This window comes from Vulpes lagopus, chromosome 6 (assembly GCF_018345385.1).
Source record: "Vulpes lagopus strain Blue_001 chromosome 6, ASM1834538v1, whole genome shotgun sequence".
NCBI lineage: Eukaryota > Metazoa > Chordata > Mammalia > Carnivora > Canidae > Vulpes > Vulpes lagopus.
Window position 1 is genome coordinate 10871595 of NC_054829.1, and position 24959 is coordinate 10896553.

The 24959-nt window shown below is 39.6% G+C and overlaps 1 protein-coding gene and 1 non-coding gene across 3 annotated transcripts in view; both read left to right on the plus strand.

Annotated features, from left to right (window-relative positions):
* Positions 1 to 287: 287 nt before the first annotated feature.
* Positions 288 to 24959, plus strand: part of BTBD7 (BTB domain containing 7) — an 84292-nt gene continuing 59620 nt past the window's right edge. The window contains exon 1 of one of the 2 annotated variants that reach the window (XM_041758941.1): positions 288 to 348. The gene's annotated coding sequence lies outside the window, so the exon portion shown is untranslated. Of the gene's footprint in view, positions 442 to 24959 lie in introns of both variants that reach the window. The other variant, XM_041758943.1, reaches the window with a different exon arrangement.
* Positions 3944 to 4050, plus strand: LOC121493970. The gene has a single exon (XR_005988619.1). It is a non-coding gene; the product is annotated as a U6 spliceosomal RNA (small nuclear RNA).

The window sequence follows — 24959 nt, forward strand, 5'->3', positions numbered from 1 at the left end:
CGCGCGCGGCCGCGGGCGCGCCGCCGGCCCACGTGACCCTAGGCGCGGCGACTGGCGGGGGCGGGCGGGGGCTCGGGCCGGCTCCGCAGCGCCGCGCAGGCGCCCCAGGGCCGCGCCGAGCCGAGCCCCTCCTGCTCCCTCTAGGAGTCAAAATGGCGGCGAGGGGAACCTGGAGCAGCCCCGGAGCCTGAGCCACTGACAGGAGCGGAGAGGGCGGCGGCGGCAGGAGGAGGATGGCCGGGGGCGCTGGCGCCGGTGCGGACCGCGGTGCTGGTGGCGGCGGCGGGGGCGGCGGCCGCGGTCGCAGCGGCGGCAGCAGCAGCAGCAGCGGCGGGAGGAGCCTCCGGGGTGAGCGTCCCTCGGTGTCTGTGAGGCTGGGAGCCGAGGCTGTGCCCGGCGCGGCGCGGGGCGTCCCGGCACGGAAGGGGCCGTGCCGAGGAGGTGGGGGCGCCGGGCTGGGGCTGGGACTGGGGCTGGGGCTGGGCCGCCGCGGGGGGCGCCGGGCCGCCGGCGGGGAGGGGGCAGTCGTCCGTCTGGGGCTGAGGCGGCGGCGGCGGCTGAGGCGGCGGCGGCGGCGGCGGCGGCGGACTGACCGGTCCCCGCGCGCTCCCAGGGGCGGACTGGGCTGTGCGCCGTCGTCCCGGGGACGGAGGCGCGAGGTGTGGCGCTTGGGGCGGGGAGAGCGGCCCGAGGTGGCCGCGACGGCGGCTCGGCCGGCTCCGGGCTCCAAGGGGCGGGACCCGCCGCTCCCAGGACGCCGGGAAACCGCTCCCGAGACTGGGGCGCGTGTTTACCCGGCGGCGGGGCTGCTGCCGCCCCGGGGTGGGCGTGAGAGCGGCGGGCCGGGGTAGGCGGGCGAGCGGGCCCGCGGACGGCTGCTGCGGGGAGGGGGCAGAAGTTAGATGGTCCGGGTAAGTTACTGCCCCGGGATCCAGCTGGAACCGCGTTTTGACAGGTTGGGAGGAAGACAATACCTGGTGTTTGATAAAGGGCTGTGAGCTGGGAGTACTTGAATGGCGAAGAGCGTGCGTTCCCCGTGCCCTGTCGTTTCGCACGGCTGTTTACCAGCCTTACCCCAGGATGGGAACTTTCTCACCGTCTTTTTGGAGAAGCTCTGAGTGTTACTTCTGCTTTGAACTACAATAGCACCCTCTTCACACACCAGCTCAGATAATACTCTGGATTAGGTCGTATTTACAGAAGCGCTCTTGGTTATCTTTACCAGAGAACTGTTCCCTGAGCCCAAAACATCTTCCTGTAATGAGGAAATGGGCATTTTTTACAGAAGTACTTCGTGTTTTGTTTTGTTTTGTTTTCTTTTCAACGAGCAGAATCTTTCATCTCTGAATAGCATCCATTTGTTTCAGATTGTTGAAATACATTACTTTCTTCTGGAACTGTGGGAGAAAGATCTGAAATAGTGAGAATCATACATGTTAATAGAAGCTATGATTAAACTTGTCTTGGAATTTTGGAGTCAGAAGAACCTTTAGAAATCTGGTATGACTTGTTTTAGAGCCGAGAAATTAGGCCCAAGGAGATGAGTGACTAGCCGTGGGTCCTACAACTGGCCGAGGATTGGGCCAAAACTAGGATCTGGGCTTCTCTACGTTCCTATTTATTTATTTATTATTTTTTAAAGATTCTGTTTATTTGTTCATGAGAGACACAGGGAGAGAGAGAGGCGCCGAGACACAGGCAGAGGGAGAAGCAGGCTCCATGCAGGGAGCCCGAGGTGGACTCGATCCCAGGTCTCCGGGATCACGCCCTGGACCGAAGGCGGCGCCAAACCGCTGAGCCACCCGGGCTGCCCTATGTTCCCATTTTAGAGAACTCTTTTCACTACAGTCCCTAGCTTCTTATTCTTCGTTGATTGCATTCTTCACCACCAGTAGTAGTGCCCGTCCCTACGTCTTTGTGCAATAAAGTTGAAAGCAGAAATGAGAGAGCCTCACTCTGATTCTGACAGCTACCCTCAGTTACCACAAGTTAGCTGATGAGATTTATTTTTTCCCCTAACCTGAATTTAATAAAACTGACATTTCATTTAGAATTTTCATAGGCCAGTAACAGTAGTTTTACCCAATTACAGGCACGGTTCATTCTTGCATGCATTCAGTAAAATCCATAGGTCAATATTCTGTCCCACAAAGCCTTAACTGCTCTACTGTTCTGTGTCCCAACACCAGCATTTAAACAAGTTTTGTATCAGACTCTGATTTTAAGATTTAAAACACCTTTGTTGCATTTGCTAGGTTATACCACCAACCTTTTGTGTATTTTCTTTTTGAATTACAACAGTTTTCTTTGTTGTGTGTCACAAATTAACCTTCAGAAATGCAATGTCAATTAATTCTGATCATGTTCTAGTCAATGAAATTCACGTATCAAAAGTTGTACCTTGTGTTCAGTTACCCTGGTGATTATTGAAAATCTGCTTTGCGTTTTACATTATATTAGTCGCTAGAGGAGAACAGAAAGAAGTATAATATATAGACTTTGCCCTCAGGAAAGACAAGGTTTACCCTTATGAGTGTAGGAGACAATCTGCTACATTCTCTGAATACAAAGAATGCTGTAGGTGTTCTGGTTAGAGGGAGATGAGTGAGGCCTCAGGAGTCTAAAGAACTTCCTGAACACTTGGGACTTGAGCTAGCCTATGAAGGTTTAGATTTACAGAGATGCTGGAGCAGTTACTCTGAGGGAAAAGTGAGAGTATGATGTGGAGATTAGCTTTGGGTGAGGGGAATGGAGGGAAACTTGGATGAGCTGATACCTGAATTTGAAAGGCCAAAAGGAAAAAAATCACACAGTTGGAAGGATATCTGTCTGTGGAAGAGTTTGATTACTAGATTGAGGAGACTTGGATTTGCATCTTCTTGGGCGAGATATGGGGAGCCTTTGAAAGGTTAGAAGCCAGATATTAGCGTGATAAACCAGCAAGATGAACCTGTCAGTGATCTACAGATTGAGTTCCAGCGGGGAGAGAATGGAACGAACCACCAATGACTAAGTAGCTGTTGTAGTTAATTAAATATGAAGAGATGAGACCCTAGACTAGGGTAGTCAGTAGGAGGGACCCATGGCAATTGTTGTTTTTGTTTTTATTGTGGTAAAATATACGTAAACATAAAATTTGACATTACCAGTTTTAAGTGTACAGTTCTGTGGCATTAAGTACATCTACATTGTCGTTCAACCATCGCCACCTTCCGTCCCCAGAACTCTATTTTCCCCACCTGAAACTCTATACCTGTTAAATACTAACACCCCATTTACCTGTACCCCAACCCCCATCAACCATTATATATTTTTTGTCTATGAATTTGAGTACTCTAGGTACTTCATGTAAGTGGAATCATACAATATTTATCATTTTGTGACTGGCATGATGTTTTTAAGGTTCATTTGTGTTGTATTTGTCAGAATTTGCTTCATCTTAAGGCTGAATATTATTTCATGGTATGTATGTACATCCATTTTTGTTTATCTGTCAATGGATTCGTGGTTTGCTTCTATATTTTGGCTATCAAGGATAATGTTGCCATGAATATGGGTGTTCAAATGTCCGTTTGAGTCTATACTTTTCATTTCTTTGGGGTATATACTCCCCTAATTTTACATTCCCACCATGCACACAGGCTCCAATTTCTCCATATTCTCACCAAGACTTGTTTTCTGTTCTTTTGATAATAGCAATCCTAATGGGTATGAAGTGGTTTGTCATTGTAGATTAGTGGGGTTTTAATTTTTTTTTTTTTAAATAATTGCTACACACAATGTGGGGCTCTAACTCAGAACTCATGACCAAGAGTCCAGTGATCCACTGACAAAGCCAGCCAGATGCCCCCATTGTAGTTTTTATTTGTATTTTTCTAATGTTTAATGATCTCTTCTGGTGCTTATCAGCTTTTTGTATATCTTCTTTGGAGAAATATCTATTGTGCTTGTTTTGGCAGCACATAGATTAAAATTGGAATGATACAGAGAAGATTAGCATGGCCCCTGCACAAAGATGACACACAAATTCGTGAAGTGTTTGGACTGTTGTGTGTCTTGCTCACTTCATTGTGCCCAGGACTTGCACAAATACATGAAATGATTAAAGAAACAAATACTTCAAGGATCTGATTTCTGGTAACTGAGGGCAGCATATTTTTCAGGTTCTTCAAATACTCATCAACCATTAATGTCTCATATCATATTGTAATAGTCTTATTAAGTTTTCTACTTCTAAAAAAGAGAAATATGTATTAAGCTCTTTTACCATTTTTTAGTGTAGTTGTTTGCTTTTTTTGTTGTTGAGTTGTAGGAATTCTTTATATATTCTGGATATCAATCTCTTATCAGGTACAGGATTTGCAAATATTGTCTGTGATTCCATGCATTACCTTTTCACTCTGTTGAATGTCCTTTGATGCACAAGTTTTTAATTTTGATGAAGTCCAGCTTACATAGTTCTTTTGTGTTGCTTATGTTTTTAGTGTTATATCCAAGAAATTGTGTGCCAAACCCAAAGTTATGAAGCTTTCTCCTGAAAAAACTCTTACGTTTAGGTCTTTGCATGCAGATATCCAGTTTTTCCCAGCACCATTTGTTGAAGAGACTGTCTTTTTTCCATTGAATGGTTTTGGTATCCTTACTGAAAATGACTTGATTATACCCTGCAAGGGTTTATTTCTGAACTCTATTCTATTGGTGTGTGAGTACGTCTTTATGCCAGTATCACATTATTTTGCTTACTGTAGCTTTATAGTAATTTTTGAAATCTGGAGGTGTGAGACCTCCAACCTTGTTCTAATTCAAGATTGTTTTGCCTGTTTGTGGTCCTTTGAGATTCCAAATGAATTTCAGGTTCCTTTTTTCAATTTCTGCAAAACAAAACAAAAAAAACCTTTTTTTAATGTCATTGGGATTTTTTAAATAGGGATTGCATTGAATCTATAGATTGGAGCAGTGTTGACATATTAAATCTTATAGTCCCTAAACACCAGATATCTTTCAATTTACTTGTATCTTTAATTTCTTCCCACAACATTTTATGGATTTCAGTGTAAAAGTCTTTCATCTCCTTGGTTGAGTTTATTCCTAAGTATTTTATTTTTTATTTATCTATTTTTTTTTTTTTAAGATTTCATTTATTTAATCATGAGAGACACAGAGAGGCAGAGACAAAGGCAGAGGGAGAAGCAGGCTCCACGCAGGGAACCTGATGCGGGACTAGATCCCTGGATGCCCAGTATTTTATTTTTTTTTGATGCTATCATAAATAGGATTGATCTCTTAATTTCCTTTTTGGATTGTTAATGTACATAGCTCATTTTTGTGTGTTAATTTTGTTTTCTGCAGCTTTACTGAAAGCATTTATTCAAAGAGGTGTGTGAATGTGTGTGTGATCTCAAATTTTCTACGTATAATATAATGTCTTTTTGAACAAAGATAATTTTACTTTTTCCTTCTGATTTGAATGCCTTTTATTTCTTTTTCATGCCTAATTGTTCTGACTAGGACTTCCAGTACTATACTGAATAAAGTGGTGAAAATATACATCCTTGTCTTTTCCTGATCTTAGAGGAAAAACTTTCAGTCTTTGACCATTCAGTATGATAATAGCTGTGAGTTTTCCTTTATTATGTTGAAAGTTTCCTTATATTTCTTGGTTTGCTAAATGTTTTAGCAGGTATGTTTTAATGAAAGAAAAAAAAAACCTCAGTTAAGGGTGCTGATAGTGTCTCTAGCCTAGTGACAGGGCAAATTCTGCTGTCATTGGCAAAATAACATATTAATGCTCAGCTGATGTTTTAGGCATCTGTGTACATTTGCAGTTATGTTTTGGCTGAAGAAAAGTAGTACTACGGTTAATTCAGCAGGGAGGACTGACACTAATCAAATAATCATACAAATATATGCCTGAATAACTATAGTATGATTTTGCTCACAGCTGTATTCCCAGCATCTAGCATAGTTCCAGGCACACAGGTGCTCCCTACAGCTATTCATTGAATTCAGAAGCAGAAGACTTAAGATTTAACCCAATAAGCTAAAAAATGTATTGCGAATAATTTTTTAATGGAAATGCATTTATTTTTATTTTAAACTGTCTTCCCTGTTAACCCCGTCTTGGTACAGTGGTAAAATAAAATCAGACTTCTCTAAAAAGAAACAAGCAAGTGACTTTTTCTAAAACAAGTGTCTTTAAAAGTGAGGCAACATCTTTTTAAGTTGATGGTAGTGGAAGTTGGTTATCAGAATCCAAGATTTCAGGGGCACTTGCGTGGCTCAGTGGTTGAGTGCTTTTGGTTCAGGTTGTGATCCCAGGGTCCCTGAGGGGAGCCTGTTTCTCCCTCTCCTATGTCTCTGTCTCTCTCATGAATAAGTAAAATCTTAAAAAAAAAAAAAAAAAGAATCCAAGCCAAGGTTTCAAAGGGAGACATAACTTAGAAGTGACTTTTCAGCTGCCTGTTGACTCCAGATTTATAATGCATTTCAAATATTTAGTACTTAGTTTATTTGCAGAACAAGTTCAAAATTCTTTTAATGCACACTGCAGTGGTTTTTAGTATCTTTTTTTTTTAATTTTTAAAATTTTGACAGTCTGTAAATTTGACATTACAAATTGAGTTTTCATAACATCCCTATCTCAAATAATACAGAAACTTCAAAAACGTATAATGTACTGTTATGTAAATTGATAGTGAATCCATGTAGTGAACAATATGTTAGGATTGGAATAAATAGGAATCACTTTAATCCAATACATAGAGCATCCTTTACATTACAGATTCAAGAAAGTTTTTTGAGCATTGTTGGAATTTTTAGGTATAGTTAAGTAAAAGAACGTTGTACTGGGAATCAAATCTCTGTTCAGATTCTGACTACGGTTTATAGGTTTGATCTTAAGCAAGCCATTTAACCTGTCTGGGGCTTAATTTTCCTCCAGTGTGTGTGTGTGTGTGTGTGTGTGTGTGTGTGTGTGTGTTATACATCAATACATAAAATACAATAGTTTACAAAGCCATCTTGTTTTTGCTATTTAATTCTTCCCCGTCCTGTTGCCACTTTCTTATTAGTGTGAACTATTGAACATCCTACTGACCACTTCTCTGCCGTTTGTTCTCCCACTCTCCCTCTCCTTCTATATTCTCTATATTGCTACCACATTTATGTTTCTAAAAAACCCAATTGGGTTAGGTAATCTCCCTACTAAAGAAAAACCTTGTTAAAACTTCCCACTGCTTATAGGACAAAGTCCAAACTCACAAGAGTTTGTAGACTGTCTCCAGCCTTAGATTTCCCATCACTCCAGACATACTAAGCTCTTTCTTGTTTCCTGTGCTTGTGTTTTTCATGTGTTTATTCCAGTGCTTGGAGTTCTTTTTCTTTGTCATCCAGGAAACTCTGAGATGATTCATCACCTACTCCAGGGGTAGATTTTGATTACTCCAAGCCAGTCAGCTCAAGGCATTTCCCTGTAAACTCTTATTTGTCCCAGTCAGATTGAAGGGAAGGAGACATTTTTATTTCTGGGGGCAAGGACTTTTTTCCCCCTATTGTATATGAACAAGAGAATACGTGATCCCAGTTGCCACTGGCAGCTGTCTTGTGACTGCAAGGGATGATAAAAATGCCTGGAGAATGGTAGATCAGAGAGAATGCACGTAGGTCCATGATAACATCATTTTAGACACATACTCTACTTGTACTGGAGCCTGGGGCTTTCCCTTCCATGGCATTTCGTCACCTGACAGATAGAATCCTTATGTTGAAGCCATTCCTTTGGAGTTATTTGCCATCAAAAATCACCTTATTGATACAGTCATGTTTATTCTTCAGGACCCGGTTCAAATATGACCTTTACCGAGTACTCATTCATACACTCACTCCCTTACTTCTTTGGCCCACTTCCAGCTCTATTGCACTGTACTGGAATCACTTGCTTGTATGTCTGACTCCTGCACTTAACTCTGTTTACATTGAACCAAAGCCTACTGGATGGAGTGTAGTATCTGCTACATTATAGATACTCAGCAATGAGTTTTTGGATAAAATAGAAGCATGAAAAAGGGTTTTTGTAAACAATTTTTAAATAAACATGAGGTATGTCATTGTCTTTAAAGAGAAATGGAGAAATCAATTAGACTAGATATACAAAGTGTTCTTTGCTTGCCCTTAATTATTTTCTAAAAATGTTCACTTAGATAAAAAGTTTGACAGTTTCTTCTGACCACAGTCCCTTAAATTTATGAAAAATCTTACTAGTGTCAGAGCCCTGGAAGGAGCAATAATGTATAATAATAATGTAAAGGAGTATTGTTACTGTGCAGTTTCCTTCCTTCCTTCCTTCTTTCCTTCCTTCCTTAGGAGACTTGAATGCCAGAACTAACTTGAAGTATAATATATGTATTTTTCCCCTATATTTTGAAAGCATATTCAGGTCTGTTTTATCTGGGATTTATTTGTGAATTGTTCTTTAAAGAAAAATTCCAGGGATCCCTGGGTGGCGCAGCGGTTTGGCGCCTGCCTTTGGCCCAGGGCGCGATCCTGGAGACCCGGGATCGAATCCCACGTCGGGCTCCTGGTGCATGGAGCCTGCTTTTCCCTCTGCCTGTGTCTCTGCCTCTCTCTCTGTCTCTCTGTGACTATCATAAATAAATAAAAATTAAAAAAAGAAAAAGAAAAATTCCATAATATGGTTCATAAGACCTACTTATTCTTGTCTTCAGACTTTCCCAAAATATTGCTTGCTTGCTTGAGACTACATGAGAATTTTCTGGTAAGCAAAAAAAAAAAAAAAAAAAAAAAAAAAAAGCTTTGTGGCAGAACTAGATGAATTATAGCAAATGTTAGTAATAGCTTACGACAGAGAGATCTCATTATAGCCTTAATTACAAAGTCATAGTTTTGTCGCATGCTCCCACAATGAAGTCTAACAGAAGAGGAAAGATGGGAAAGGAGAGTTAAGATTCCTGTCTCAGTATACTTCACCATTTGTTGGCTTGAGTCAAATAAATTAAACTTCAACATAGTAATTTGCAGTTACAGTAGCCACCCCCACCCTTGTCCACAGGGGATATGTTCCTAGACCCTTGGTGGATGCCTAAAAGTGTAGATAGAATCCTACATATAACCCTACATATATTAAATTTTTTCTTATATATACATACCTGGGATGAAATTTAATTTATAAATTAGGCACACTAAGAGATGAACAGTAATATACTTGATCTTAGCCAAAAGTCCAAGAACTGGTCAACAACAATAATAGAACAATTTTAACAATATACTGTAATGAAAGTTATGTGAATGTGGTCCCTCCCTCCTTTGATATATCTTATTCTACTGTACTCACCCTTCTTGTGATGATATGAGATGATAAAAATGCCTGTGTGATGAGATGAAGTGAGGTGAGGGACCATAGGCATTATGATGCAGCATTAAGCTGGTGTTTACCTTCTGATGATACGCTTTGGAAAGTGAATCCATGGATAAGCTACTGTAGCTATGCTTAAAAATTATTTCTAATAATTGAATATCTCTTTTAATGATTCTTTTACTGGTTTAGTGTTTATTTGTTTTTTTTTTTAAAGATTTCATTTATTTATTCATGACAAACACAGAGAGAGAGAGAGAGAGAGGCAGAGACACAGGCAGAGGGAGAAGCAGGCTCCATGCAGGGAGCCTGACGTGGGACTCAATCCCTGGCCTCCAGGATCACACCCCAGGCTGAAAGGGGCGCTAAACCGCTGGGCCACTGGGGCTGGTTTAGTATTCTTAATTGAATGATGATCTGTGAGATTTCCATTGTGACTATTCCTAGGTTGTTCATGACTCCTCAGAGATTATCTTTAAATCACTTAAACAGCTAAGAGATAACAAATTTTAGACCAGGTGAGATATACATTTATAAAGTAGCCATTTTTTTTTAAAGTAGCCATTTTATTTAAGAAGTATTTCATAACTGGGGGACAGCCCGGGTGGCTCAGTGGTTTAGCGCCGCCTTTGGCCCAGGGTGTGATCCTGGGGACCCAGGATCGAGTCCTGCATTGGGCTCCCTGCGTGGAGCCTGCTTCTCCCTCTGCCTGTGTCTCTGACTTTCTCTCTCTTTCTGTGTCTCTCATGAGTAAATAAATAAAATCTTAAAAAAAAAAAAAAAAGTATTTCACAACAAGAAATTCTAAGAGAACACTAAATATATAGTTTCGTTTTGTTATCAAAAACTCAAAAACCGGGACACCTGGGTGGCTCAGTGGTTAAGTGTCTGCTGTCGGCTCAGGGAGTGATCCTGGAGTTCTGGGATCGAGTCCCACGTGGGGCTCCCTGCCTAGAGCCTGCTTCTCCCTCTGCCTATGTCTCTGCCTCTCTCTAGTAGAGCCAAAGTTCTAAGAACCAGGCTCATCTCCTCATCTCTGCATTTTTTTCTTTCAGTTTCTAGTTTAAAATTTTTAATGGTTACACTTAAAAGAATGTTGCATAGATTAGTAGAATGTGATGTACTTTTATATTCTTTTAAGAATGCATTTTTAATAGGAAATAAAAGTATCAGCAGGGAACTGACAGCTGTTTTGAATTACAATAGGTTATATTAGAAAAAGCCCACATGGGCTTAATAAGATTCTCCTAAGCAAAACTCTAGCACGTAATCTCCATGTGCAGTAATACCCTGGAATTTTATAGAAAAATGCCATTTTAAAAGATATCTTCATGGTAACTACACTTACCATGGTGAACATTGGGTAATGTACAGAATTGTCAACTCACTATGTTGTACACCTGAATTAATATATATGTCATTAAATTTTTCATTTAATATAAATAAAAATGTTTTCTGACGTGACTTTTTAGGTGATGGTTGGTTAGGGGAAGTACCATTTTTTTTTTTAAGATTTTATTTATTTATTCATGAGAAACACAGGCAGAGGGAGAAGCAGGCTCCACACAGGAAGCCTGACACAGGACTCAATCCTGGGTCTCCAGGATCACGCCCTGGGCTGAAGGCGGCGCTAAACCGCTGAGCCACCAGGGCTGCCCGGGAAGTACCATTTAAAAAAATATATATTTTATTTATCTGAGAAAGAGCAGAGCCACAGAGAGAACTTGCATGTCTGAACATAAGCTGTGGGGGGGAGGGCAGCAGGAAAGGGAAAAGCAGACTCCTTGCTGAGCAGGGAGCCTGACGCTGGAATTGATTCCAGGACCCTAGATTCATGACCCATGCCGAAGGCAGAGGTTCAACTGACTGAGCCACCCAGACACTCCCAAAATAACTATTTTTAATAGATGATCATGTTAGCTACTAACTACAGGTCCACACTCTTTTATTTATAATTTGAATTTCCAAAAGTTCTGAAAACCATTTTTTAGGGAGACTCTTGATGGCAAACACTGATATGACCTGGTTTCATTTGGCAGTGAAACCTGATCTAAACTAACATAGAGGGCAGCCCCGGTGGCGCAGCGGTTTAGCGCCTCCTGCAGCCTGGGGTGTGATCCTGGAGACCCGGGATCGAGTCCCACATCAGGCTTCCAGCATGGGGCCTGCTTCTCCCTCTGCCTCTCTCTCACTCTCTCTGAATGAATAAATAAATAAATCTTTAAAAAAAAATAAAATTAACATAGATTAGTTTAAATATTTAATATACTTTACTGCGAAATATTAATTTGTTTGATTATGGGGTACTATGCTAAAACTAACTCGGGGTGTTTACATACTATACAGTAAATAATTCACATACCTCATTACTTTCTTAAGAAAGAAGAAGAAAGGTCTGAATTAAAGAACATATCCAGCTCTAGAGATTTCTGCCTGATAAGAGATTATGACCCTGTATTCTGAATAATACATTTAAACTGGTAATGGACATTCAATATATTTGTTAATGGTGGAACTAAGATCGAAAGATAGTATAGTATGTAACACTCAGTAGTTTAATTGTTGATAAAGTTTAATTAACCAGAATGTAGGGAGAATATGTAAAACGTAGAATAAACTCACTGATTACCTCATTGGTTTAACTGTAAGTAAAAAATATATTATTTAAAATTAGATGCTGGGGCACCTGGGTGGCTCAGTGGTTGAGTGTCTGCCTTTGGCTTAGGTCGTGATCCTGGGATCAAGTCCCACTTTGGGCTCCCCGTGGGGAACCTGCTTTTCCCTTTGCCTATGTCCCTGCCTCTGTGTGTGTCTCTCATGAATAAATAAATAAAATCTTTAAAAATAAATAAAATCAGATGCTGGAGTGGTGTGTGTGTGTGTGTGTGTGTATACACACACAAAATAGAATACTACTCCGCCATCAAAGAATGAAATCTTGCCATTTGCAATAATGTAGATGGAACTAGAGGGTATTATGGTTATTATGCTAAGTGAAATAAGTCGATCAGAGAAAGATAATTATGTGATCTTACTCATGTGTGGAATTTAAGAAGGAAAACAGAAGATCATAAGGAAAGAGGAAAAAATAAAACAAGACAAAATCAGAGAAGGAGACAAACCATAAGAGACTCTTAATCATAGGAAATAAACCAAGGGTTGCTGGAGGATAGAGGAGTGGGGAGACGGAGGGAGGGCACATGATGTAATGAGTACTGGATATTATATAAGACTGATGAATCACTGACCTCTACCTTTGAAACTAATAATATATGTTAATTAATTGAATTCAAATAAATTTTTTAAAAGATAAAGGAATAAAATAAAATTAGATGCTGGAGTAGACAGGAGAAGGAAGTCACTAGATAATTTCATTTTTGCTCCTAGTAGAGAGCCAGTGGATAGTAGACAAAAAAGAGGGAATTTGGGGTATTGTATGGAAGTGTTAGTAAAGGTGACTTTTATATGCTCATCTGGTCCCAAGATTATTTTTTTTTAAGATTTTATTTATTCATGACAGAGAGAGAGAGGCAGAGACACAGGCAGAGGGAGAGAAGCAGGCTCCATGCAGGGAGCCTGATGTGGGACTCAATCCTGGTTCTCCAGGATCACACCCCAGGCTGAAGGCAGCGCCAAACCACTGGGCCACCGGGGCTGCCTCTGGTCCCAAGATTATGGACAGAGGAATATTAGGGTCATCAAGAGTAATTTGAAGGTTGCAAGGACCTGTTTTTTTTAGAGTGTTTTCAAGTCTGACCTAGGACTCTTAACATTTGTGGGTGGAAAAAAGTATTAATGAAGTTACCTATGGAGCAGGGCGTTAGAGTAGACAGGGAGAGCATCTAGTCTTTGAATATATTTTGTTTTGTGGTTTTGACTTTTTTTTTTTTTTTAAGATTTATTTATTCACGAGTGACACAGAAAGAAAGGCAGAGACACAGACAGAGGGAGAAGCAGGTTCCCTACCGGGAGCCTGATGAGGGACTCAATCCCAGGACCCCAGGATCCCAGGATCACGACCTAAGCCAAATGTATTTAATTAGCCAAAGGCAGATGCTCAACCATTGAGCTACTCAGGCACCCCTGTGGTTTTGACTTTAAACCCAACTAAATATTTTACAGAATTATATAATAGTTAAATTAAAAATGAAATCCCTAAAAATCAAAAGTAACATAAAACTTATCAAATGTTCTTCTAGTTAGTGATATAATCACACAGACTAAACTACTCAAAAAAAAAAAAAAAGGAATAAACTACTCAAGTGACTCACATGCATTTGTAGGTAATTGTAGGATATCTTGAGTTGGATAGTATCCTAAGGGTAGAAAGAATTGCAAAAAATAAACATAAAATGATTTTATCATATTGTTGATGGTAGATAGTACTGAAATTTTAATTCTCAGCTGATTAGTCAATGAACAGTTGTGTAGGCAACTTTGACATGTAAAAAAGGAGAAACAGAAGAAAGATTGATGAGATTAAGTAAAAGTCTTATAAATCTGAATTTGAGTTAGAAGCATCAATATAAACTCCTATATGTGTTTGGATCTATGTATGTGCTTATATAGATATATGTGTATAAAATTACCTGTCTCTATGTACTAAAAAGGCACTTAGCTCCCCTAGCACTCAGATTGTGGTTTCTAGATACCATTTCCCACTGAAAGAAATTAGAGCTTCTTTAAAGAGATGGTTGAGGGGCGCCTCAACTCAATTGGTTAAGCATCTGCCTTGAGCTCAGGTCATGTCATGATCTCAAGGTCCTGGGATCAAGCCCTGCCTCAGGTTCCCTGCTCGGCAAGAAGCTTGCTTGTCCCTGTCCCTCTGCTCCTCCCCCCAGCTCATCCTCGCTCTCTCAAATAAATAAGTAAAATCTTCTTTTTTTTTTTTTTAAGAGTTTTATTTATTTATTCATGAGAGACACAGAGAAAGAGAGGCAGAGACACAGGCAGAGGGAGAAGCAGGCTCCCCTCAGGGAGCCGGATACAGGACTCAATTCCTGAACCTTAGGCCCCGAGGGAACCTCGGCCCTGAGCCGAAAGCAAAGCTTAATAATTTAGCCATCTAAGCATCCCAATAAGTAAAATATTTTTAAAAAATAAAGAGATGGTTGATTCCATGTCTAAAGCAAGAAAATAAAAGATATGTCTGGAATGAGATGTAACCCCAGAAAGCAAAGCTACAAGAGACCAGTAGGATGTGTCATAAGGTCCCAGAAAGCAATTTGAATAAGTTTCCAGTGTCCAAATATGGGATAATTTGAGCCTCAATAAGGGTAACTGCAAAGGATTGAAACCCATCAAATACATTTAAATCCATAAATCTCCTTTAATCTTGCTGATGATCTTTAGAAAATACTGGGAAGTTCATTGCTTTGAAAATTAGTAAATAAAGGTAAGGAATCATTGAGTATTCTGCTTCTTCTACACAAAGTATGTATCAGAAAACTGAATAGTTGATGAATTTCTCTTTCAGAAGTTTTCCAGCTAATGAACAAAGAAGGGATGATAGAATATCACCATGTTGCAACTCCTCATTAATTAATGACCCTAGTTGGTGATCATTGGTAATTGTTAATATCACAGACTGAGAAGTAGACATTTTGTACCTATTGTTGGAATTACACACCACCACCTGTGGAGTAGTCTTGGGAAAAATAAGCTTTAAGAAGTATAAAAATGATCCTGAATCTGATCAAGTCACTAGTTATATCAATTACAGTAAATACAGATCCAGAGGAACATACTAAACTACCTCATGGTGATGCATTTGGCAAAATCCACACTTGGAAACTCTAGATAATCTGATTTTTTCCAACAACAACAACAACAAAATGGCAAGAGGGGGAAAAAGAATGAGTGAGTGAAGGAACCTATTTAAGAAACATAGTCATGCAGTCACAGTGTATAGACCTTATTTGGATCCTGCGTCAAACTAAGAAGAAATAACCTAGTTGGAGAAATGTGAACACTGAGTGGGAAGTTCATATTATGGAATTACTGTTCATTAGTTTAGATGTAATAATGGTACTATAGTTGTCCTTGTATCTTTTCTCTTAGAGATGTATAAAGATATATTTACAAGTGGAATAATATATGCTATCTGGAATTTGTTTCAAATAATCCAGAGGGATTGCGTAGAGAATGAGTTGGGATATAGTGATACAAGACTTCCACAGATTGGTAATTATTGAAACTTGGTGATGGATGGAGATTGTTTTACTATTCTCTTCTACTTGTATAATTTTTTTCTTTAGTACAGAAATTGCAAAAGTATTTTCTGCAAAGGAGAAAAAAAAACAATAGGAAGGAGTGAAAATAGAAGCGTAGACACTAGGGAGGGTTGATGTTTATGGAGTATAATCCACAATCCAAAAACTTTTAGTGTTCACCAACACTGCAGAACACTGAAATTAATTTAAGATTGTCCCTTAACCTTCACTGAGTGATAAAGTAGAAACTTTAACAATTTAAGACTTGAGTAGCAAGAATTGTATGCAGTAGATATAGAGAAGCTTAAAGAAGACATGGCTGTTCTCCTTGGAAAGGTTGATACGGGACTGAAGACTTGAGATGCTTTCTTATTGAGACAAAAACAGTAGGTTAGAGATCAGAATGCCTAGGATCTAGTTTTGGCTTTGTCATTTTACAATATATTTTACTTTGGATAAGTCACTTCACCCTTCTGCCTTCCCTGCCTCATTCATCAGTCAGAGAATGAAGCCTATCCTGTAATGTCAGAATAAAATGAATTGCTGTGTGAAAAGCACTTTGTAAACTGTATGGTCCTCTTATAAAATACTCCCACTATAGTTATTAAAAGAATATAAGGAAAGGCAAGACATTGTTTTTCTGTTTCAATGGAGATTTTTCAACTTTTTAAAAATTATGGTTAAAAATACATATAAATTAAGAATATATATATATATGTATTATCTAAGTACCATATTTACCATTTTAACTAGCTTTAAGTGTATTGTTCTGTGGCTTTAAGTATATTCACATTGTTGTGCCAACATCACCACCATCAATCTCCAGAACTTTTTTTCTTTCCCAAATGAAACTAACCATTAAATACTAACTCCTCAGCCGCTGGTGACCACCATTCTACCTTCTGTCTCTATGATTTTGAGTACTCTGAGTACCTCATATAAAATAGGATCAGGGATCCCTGGGTGGCTCAGCAGTTTAGCACCTGCCTTCGGCCCAGGACAGGATCCCGGGGTCCTGGGATCAAGTCTCACATCGGGCTCCCTGCATGGAGCCTGCTTCTCCCTCTGCCTGTGTCTTTGCCCACCCCCCTCGAATAAATAAATAAAAATTTTAAAAATAAATAAATAAAATAGGATCATACAATTTGTTCTTCGTTGACTGGCTTATTTTACTTAACATAATGTCAAGGTTTATGCATATTGTAGCATGTATCAGAATTTCCTCCCTTTTAAAGGCTGAATAATATTCCATTGTATGTTATGTATCATTTTGTTCATCCGATTATTTGTCAGTGGACAGTTAATTTGGCTCCACCTTTTGGCTATTGTGAATGTTGCTGTGAAGATGGGTATACAAATAGCTGTTTGAGTCCCTGTTTTCATTTTTTTAATAGGCAGAAGTGGAATTGCTAGATCATATGGTAATTCTGTGTTTAATTTTTTGAGGAATAAGTATGGGTTTTTAAAATAATTGTGTATTTTGAAACATCCCAAGAATGTCATATTTAAGGCTGTGTATATATCCTGTGACTCAGGGGAAATGTTGGGGGGTTTTCCCTCCCAAATACTAGTACAGTTTTTAAATCACACTCTTCTATGAGGCTTAGATTATATCCAGTGGATCTGAAAGACAGTTTTTGGATTGAAAAGCTTGAAGAATAATTACAAACACGTCTTTTATTTTTAAAAAACTGATTTCATTCAGCAGTTTTCAACTCAATACTTCGTATTTGTCAGGCATTGTTCTATGTGCTGAAGATTTAATGTTGACTAAATGAAATCCTGGCTTTCCTGGAGCTTAGTATGAGGCTATTAGCAAAAAATAAGTATATAGTTTCAAGTGATGCAAAGTGATGTAGAGAAAAATAAACAGAAGAAAGGGGATAGAGAATGATGGGCTAAGATGGCATGTTATTTTTTAAACGATGATTAGGGAAAGTATCTTTGAGGGCATGACACTTGAGCAAAGATCTGAATAAAATGAGGACATGAGGGGATCGATCCCTGGGTGGCTCAGTGGTTTGGTGCCTGCCTTTGGCCCAGGATGTGATTCTGGAGATCTGGGATTGAGTCCCTCATTGGGCTCCCTGCATGGAGCCTGCTTTTCCCTCTGCCTGTGTCTCTGCCTCTCTCCCCCCCACCCCCTCTCTCTCTCTCTGTGTGTGTTTCTCATGAATAAGTAAATTAAAAAAAAAAAAATGAGGACACGAACCATTTGAGGACTTTGTGGGAAAGTTTTCTAGGCATAGGGAATAGCAGGCCCTGAGGTAGGGGCAGGAAATGTAAAAAGACGAATCGGAGGTCAAATGAAGACCTGTGTATCTCAACCGGTACCCAGTACTCATCTAAAGAAATGGGTAGGTTTAAGATATCTCATTAGAAAGAAAGGTAAGGGAAAACTTAAGATGGAAAAATGTTAGGGAAATTTATTTGTATATTCTGTTAATGATTCTAGAAAATATATATCTATTCATTTGTGAGGGGAAAGATGCTGGCAAAATATTACTGCTGACAAGACATTCATTCCAATAATGATTACCACATGGAAGACCTATCCTCTTCCTCTAAGGTATAATTTTCTTGGCACAGTGAACCCGAAAGGTATTATCTTTGTTCAGAGAAGGCAGAAATGAGACTGATAAAGAGAATGTGTTTCAAGAAGTGATGTCTAAAAATCTTAGTTAATAAAATGTTTTAATATCCAATATATCAGGCAGCCCCGGTGGCACAGCAGTTTAGCGCTGCCTGCAGCCCAGGGTGTGATCCTGGAGACCCTGGATCGAGTCCCACGTCAGGCTCCCTGCATGGTGCCTGCTTCTTCTAAGGCCTGTATCTCTGCCCATCTCTCTCTCTCTCTGTGTCTATGAATAAATGAATAAAATCTTTTTAAAAAATATCCAATATATCTTAGTGATAGCATATATGACTATTACACAGATAGTATTAGGAGAACACATGGACTCAGACATGCTAAGGATTGGAAGAGAACTTCAGTATCACCATTGTTTCACCAGGCACTATGCAATAATGCTGTTATGCCCAAAATGGCTTTAGGCCTCAAAAAATGAACAGTATCAGGGCACCTGGCTGACTCAGTTGGTAGAGCATGTGACTCTTGAACATGGGGATATGAGTAGAAACCCCACATTGGGTGTAGAGTTTAAAAAAAACCTGTCACTTCTTAGATGCTCTATCTTTGTAAACATTGATAGGACCTTTATAAATCATATCCCTAGTCAGAAATAAATGAATTTTGGAGTGCCTGGGTAGCTCAGTCAGTTTAGCATCCGACTCTTGATTTTGGCTTGGGCCATGATCTCAGGGTCATGAGATAGAGTGCTGTATCAGGCTCTGCATTCATTGTGGAGTCTGCTTGAGATTCTCTCCTTCTCCCTTTGCCCCTCTCCCCTACACATTCTTTTTCTCTCTCAAATCTTTTTTTAAAAAGGGAGTAAATGAATTCCAATCTCCAAAGAATGCCATATTGTAGTATGTATTTGAGTGTTACCTCTAGAGTTGAAAATATTAGTATTAGGAAGCTCTTGTTTTCAGACTTCTTTTACATCTGCTCTGTTTGCAATACTTCTTCCTTGGTATGTCTCTCTGGAACCCCAAACCTGTTATCCTTATTACTCCCAGTTCACCCATAAATTACATGTCCTGTGTTTCTTCTTCATTTATAGCATTGCTAACCACCCGGTCATGCAAGGTAGAGACATGATCATTCCCTTCTTCCTTTCCATTTATCCCCTCACCAGTTGTGTGCTATGTTTTATAATAAGGATTATCTTAATTTTTTAGTATGGATATCTTAAGCAAATGTGAAATAGTGTTTTAATATGCAGAAACTGGACGTAGAATATATGTTTCAGTTTTATATATCTGGACTGCAGTATCCCTGTGTTTCTGTTACAGCAAGCGGGTGGCACAGGATGAGCCATGGGGTTGAGGAAAGAGATAGGAAAAATTTTTATCACAGTTCCAAGAAAGTCTCTACTAATCATTATGAGAGTAAAGAGTTTTGTCTAACTTTCTACTTCTCGTTTTACCTAAGAGGCGTTTTTTGTGTCTCTGCTAAAGGTCCTTCATAACTGACATTTCTCAAAACTTGTTCCTCATCAAACCCACTTCTTCTACTGCCACCTCCATACAAGATTCTTTCTATAGACTTCAGAAGATATTTAGGAGGAACACTCTTCATTCGTCATGCCAACAAAGTTTCTGTAAGGTTCAGAATGGAGAGGCCCTTATTAAGGCTAATGTCCCATTATAGATAGCTTGCTATCCCTTTTGAAACTGAAAATTTAAAATAATAGGGTTTTCTTCTATATATTTCTTCTATATATAGAAATATCTATGTTTCTTCTGTATATTCTTCTGTATATTTCTATAAACTGAAAATTTAAAATAATAGGGTTTTCTTCTATATATTTGTACTCTCTTAGTCTGAGCCGTGTGAGGAAAAATAAAATTTTAGTACAGAATTATCTCTAACTTATAAACTGTTATTATCTTCCAGTTTATAACAATTTGAATAATTTGTGGGACCATTCACGTGACTATTCCCTTGATGATCTAGTACTTTAGAATTTGATGCCCTTAAGAAAACTGCCTTGGATGAGGATACCTTTGAGTATTTGGCCTCACGTTTCTGTTTTGTTCTGTATTCTGCTTTTCTCCATGTGGAGCCGAAGTCCCATAGCTTACTGTCGGGCTCACTCAGCATGTTTTCCTATCTCTCCAGCCCTACTGGTGGAGCCCACAGAAACTCATCAACAAGAAATAGATCTTGTATTTTTTGTTTGTTTAAAATTTTCATAAGTTGGTTTTCAGAAAATGTGAGATGTTGGCTTTGAATGGAATTTAAGAGAAATTCTGTGTTTTTCTTTAAATTCAGTTGCTTCAAATATATTGTCTGGTTTCAGCTCTATTTCTCTCTGTACTTCCTTTATAAACTCAAATCTAGATTCAGATTTTTTTTTAAGATTTTATTTATTTATTCATGAGAGACACACACACACACACAGAGGCAGAGACACAGGCAGAGGAGAAGCAGGCTCCATGCAGGGAGCCTGATGTGGGACTCAGTCCTGGGTCTCCAGGATCACGCCCTGGGCCGAAGGTAGCGCTAAACCGCTGAGCCACCCAGACTGCTTTTTAATACACCATTAAGCCAACAGTAAAAACAGTTGTCCCTGATTAAAATAGTGATTTTATTTATTCACCCAAATATTGTATACTTAGCTCAAAACTAGTCTCCCTGTCGTGAACACAAAAGTACCAAATTGCACCATTATCTTATAATTCAGTTGATTGGGCAGTTCTGTAATCTGTCTTAGAGGGCCTCGTAATTATTTCCACCTTTGGGTTACAGGCCCTTGTTCCTAGCTGTTGGAGAAAAATTTTCCCATTCCTTTGAGAGGTACATCAGTTTGGGGATATAGCTACTAGGAGAAGGCAGCAAAGGCTTGGGTGTCAAGGATGGCTGGGGCCACGCAGCTCCTGCTCTGGTTGCTGTGGATGTCACTACTCTGTCTCAGGCTGCCCCATCAGGTCTCAGTCACCACTGCCAGAGGCACAGACAAGGGGGATAAGCAAAAGCCCAGGAGCTGAGAGTCAGACTTCCAAACCTTTTCAGCCCTATTACCCATTTTTCCACCAATTACTTCAGGAGGCTTTTATTCTGAGGTTTTAGGTCTAGATGAAGCATTTTGTTTGTTTTTTTAAGATTTTATTTATTCATGAGAGACACAGAGAGAGGCAGAGACATAGGCAGAGGGAGAAGTAGGCTCCATGCAGGGAGCCTGATGTGGGATTCGATCCCAGGACTCCAGGATCACGCCCTGGGCCAAAGGCAGGCGCTAAACCACTAAGCCACTCAGGGATCCCTAGATGAAGCATTTTGAATGTGAGCCCTGAAGTAAAGGATACAGACTAAGAGGCTTATTCACATCTTCACTCTGCAGCCACATGGGTCCTTTATCCACCTCTTTCTAGGAATTGGCTTCAGCTTTTTTTTTTTTTTTTTTTAATATTTATTTATTTATGATAGTCACAGAGAGAGAAAGAGAGAGAGGCAGAGACATAGGCAGAGGGAGAAGCAGGCTCCATGCACCGGGAGCCCGATGTGGGATTCGATCCCGGGTCTCCAGGATCGCGCCCTGGGCCAAAGGCAGGCGCCAAACCGCTGCACCACCCAGGGATCCCTGGCCTCAGCTTTAAATGTCTAGACACTGAGTATTTCAAGATACCTCAACATCTCTAAGATGTATCTCATTCAGGCCAGGTCAGACCTGGCACAAGACCAGGCCAGGCCCGTCATGAAAACCCTTATGATGGGCTACTTCTGCTTTCCACTGTCAGTCCATATTATCTTATTTAATTCTTAACGTGAAGCACGTGATAGTGTCCTCATTTTAAGGATTAGGAAGGCTAGGTCCTTATTTACACTTTCCTGGACTATAGCAAGAATCCTCTAATAAGTCTTCCTGCGAGTATCTTCTGCCTTCAGACCATCTAGTAGTCTTTTAATACAAATACTAAGTGTGCTTCTTTCCTACTATTTTTTTGCTTTATTCCAGTAGTTCCCCCATTGTGTTCTGAATAAAGACTCAACACTTCAGTGTGGAATTTGAAGCTTTTTTGATCCAACTCCTACCCATGTACTTTTAACATATATACTCCTTAAGGCCTTAGACACATTATTTATCAATGTTAGTGATAATAGCTAACATTTATTTGTCAAATGTAACATCTTTGTGTTCTTTGGTAGATGGTAAAAAAGATAAAGCTGCTGAGCACATACCGTTGGGAAGCATACAGTTCAGTGGAAATGTAATTATGCTGCAGTATTAGCCAGATAATTGAGGTGTGGGGCTGGGGTAGGACACTGACTGGGACTGGAGTTACTCCCGCTTATTCATCCTTTTTTTTTTTTTTTTTTTTTTAATCTACATTGAATGCCCTTTCCTTTTTTACTTGGTGCACTCCTGTTAATTCTTGAAGGTCTGGCTCTAAACTAGGAAGCCAAAATAGTAGCCTTTCTTTTAATTTCATGAGAAATCCTTCTACTCAATATATAACCGCTGCTATATTCCCAGGCCTGTCAAAGTGCCTTGCACACGTCAGGTGCTCAAAATTGGATGGGTGGATGAATGGTTGATCAGGCATAAACAAGTGTTGTCCTGCCATCAAAGAACATGCAGTCTAATGTAAATATTCAGAAAGGCACTTTTGCTCTGATTTTATAAGCTACCCTTTCAGTTAAGTCATTTTTTGCTTTATATTAGAGATCCTTTTAATTGCCAAAGGTAATACTGTCAGGTGTGTACTCACTTCCCATTTCTGGAATGGAACTATATTTGTCTGCTCTGGAAATTTTTCCTTCAAACATTTGGGGGGAAATTTTTGCAAAGATAACATTGTTCATAGATAAACAGCCTGAATGTCAAGCCCATTTCTGGAACTTATCAGTTCTGTGACATTGAGGAAGTAACTAAGCCTTCCATGCCTCATTTTCCTAACCTCCCAGTTTTTCCTTATGCAAGAGGGAGATAATAATAGACCCACACCTCACATGAATGAAGAAATTAAAGGATTAATGCAGGCACACTGCTTAAGAATGGTTGGCTTATAGTAGTTAATAGTTACGATAATTGTAATCATACATATATTTAGTCAGATTTTTATTTCTATAAGAAGCTAATAACAGACATTTAAGTTCTAGCAATAAACTTTACACATCAAATTTAAGGATTTAAATATAAGCCAAAACAATTTTGATAATTCTGGGATCTGAGTGATACAGGTTTGGGGGCTCAGTATACTATTACTTTTGGTATATTTTTGAAAACTTGTATGATATTTAAAATCAGAAATGTGTAAATAAATACAAATAATATTTTCTTTATTTTATTTTATTTCTTTTTTTTTTAAGATTTTATTTATTTATTCATGATAGACATAGAAAGAGAGAGGCAGAGATACAGGCAGAGGGAGAAGCAGGCTCCATGCTGGGAGCCCAATGTGGGACTCGATCCCGGGACTCCAGGATCGCACCTTGGGCCAAAACCAGGCGCTAAACCACTGAGCCACCCAGGGATCCCCACAAATAATATTTTCTAAATATAAAAGTTAGTTAAAGTATACTACATTATTTCTGGCAAATATAATTTTATGAAATACTGTTTATTTCATTTGACATTGAAATATTTTTTCCTTTTTTTAATTTAAATTGAATATGCAAGCATATAGTGTAACATCCAGTGCTCATGACATCATGTGCTCTCCTAATGCCTTGTTACCCAGTTACCCCATCCCCCCACCCACCTCCCCTTCAGCAAACCTCCGTTTGTTTCCCAGAATCAGGAGTCTCTCATAGTTTGTCTTCCTCTCTAATTTTTCCTCACTCAGTTTCCCTTCCTTCCCTTATGGTCCCTTTCACCTTTCACTATTTCTTATAATCCACATATGAGTGAAACCATATGATAATTGTCTTTCTCCAATTGACGTATCTCACTCAGCATAACTCTCCAGTTCCATCCACGTTGATATGAATGGTAAGTATTCATCCTTTCTGATGGCTGAGTAACATTCCATTGTGTGTGTGTGTGTGTGTGTGTGTATCTTTTTTATCCATTCATCTAAGGACATCTCGGCTCCTCCACAGTTGGCTATTGTAGACATTGCTGCCATGAACATTGGAGTGTGAATGTCCTGTCGTTTCACTACATCTATATCTTTGGCTTAAATACCCCAAATAGTCCAGTTGCTGGGTTGTAGGATAGCTCTATTTGTGACTTCTTTTTTTTTTTTTTTTTTTAATTTTTACTTATTTATGATAGTCACACAGAGACAGAGAAAGAGAGAGAGAGAGGGAGAAGCAGGCTCCATACACCAGGAGCCCGACGTGGGATTCGATCTTGGGTCTCCAAGATCGCGCCCTGGGCCAAAGGCAGGCGCCAAACCGCTGCGCCACCCAGGGATCCCTCTATTTGTGACTTCTTGAGGAACCCCCACACTGTTTTCCAGAGTGGCTGCACCCGTTTGCATTCCCAATAGTGTAAGAGGGTTCCCCTTTCTCCACATGTTCGCCATTTGTTGTTTCCTGTCTTGTTAAATTTAGCTATTCTCACTGTGTGGTATTGCATTGTGGTTTTGATTTGTATTTTCCTGGTGACAAGTGATGTGGAGCATTTTCTCATGTGCCTACTGGCCATGACCTAGGAATATTTGTGTATATTTTATTAATGGTTGATACAGTGAAACAGTCCTGAAATGAAAAGATTTTTTCCTATCTAAATTTTTTTCAAATGAATTCTCTGATGCTTGAAGAGAAATCTAGTAATAATTAATCTGTTTTACTTTATCTGGAAAAG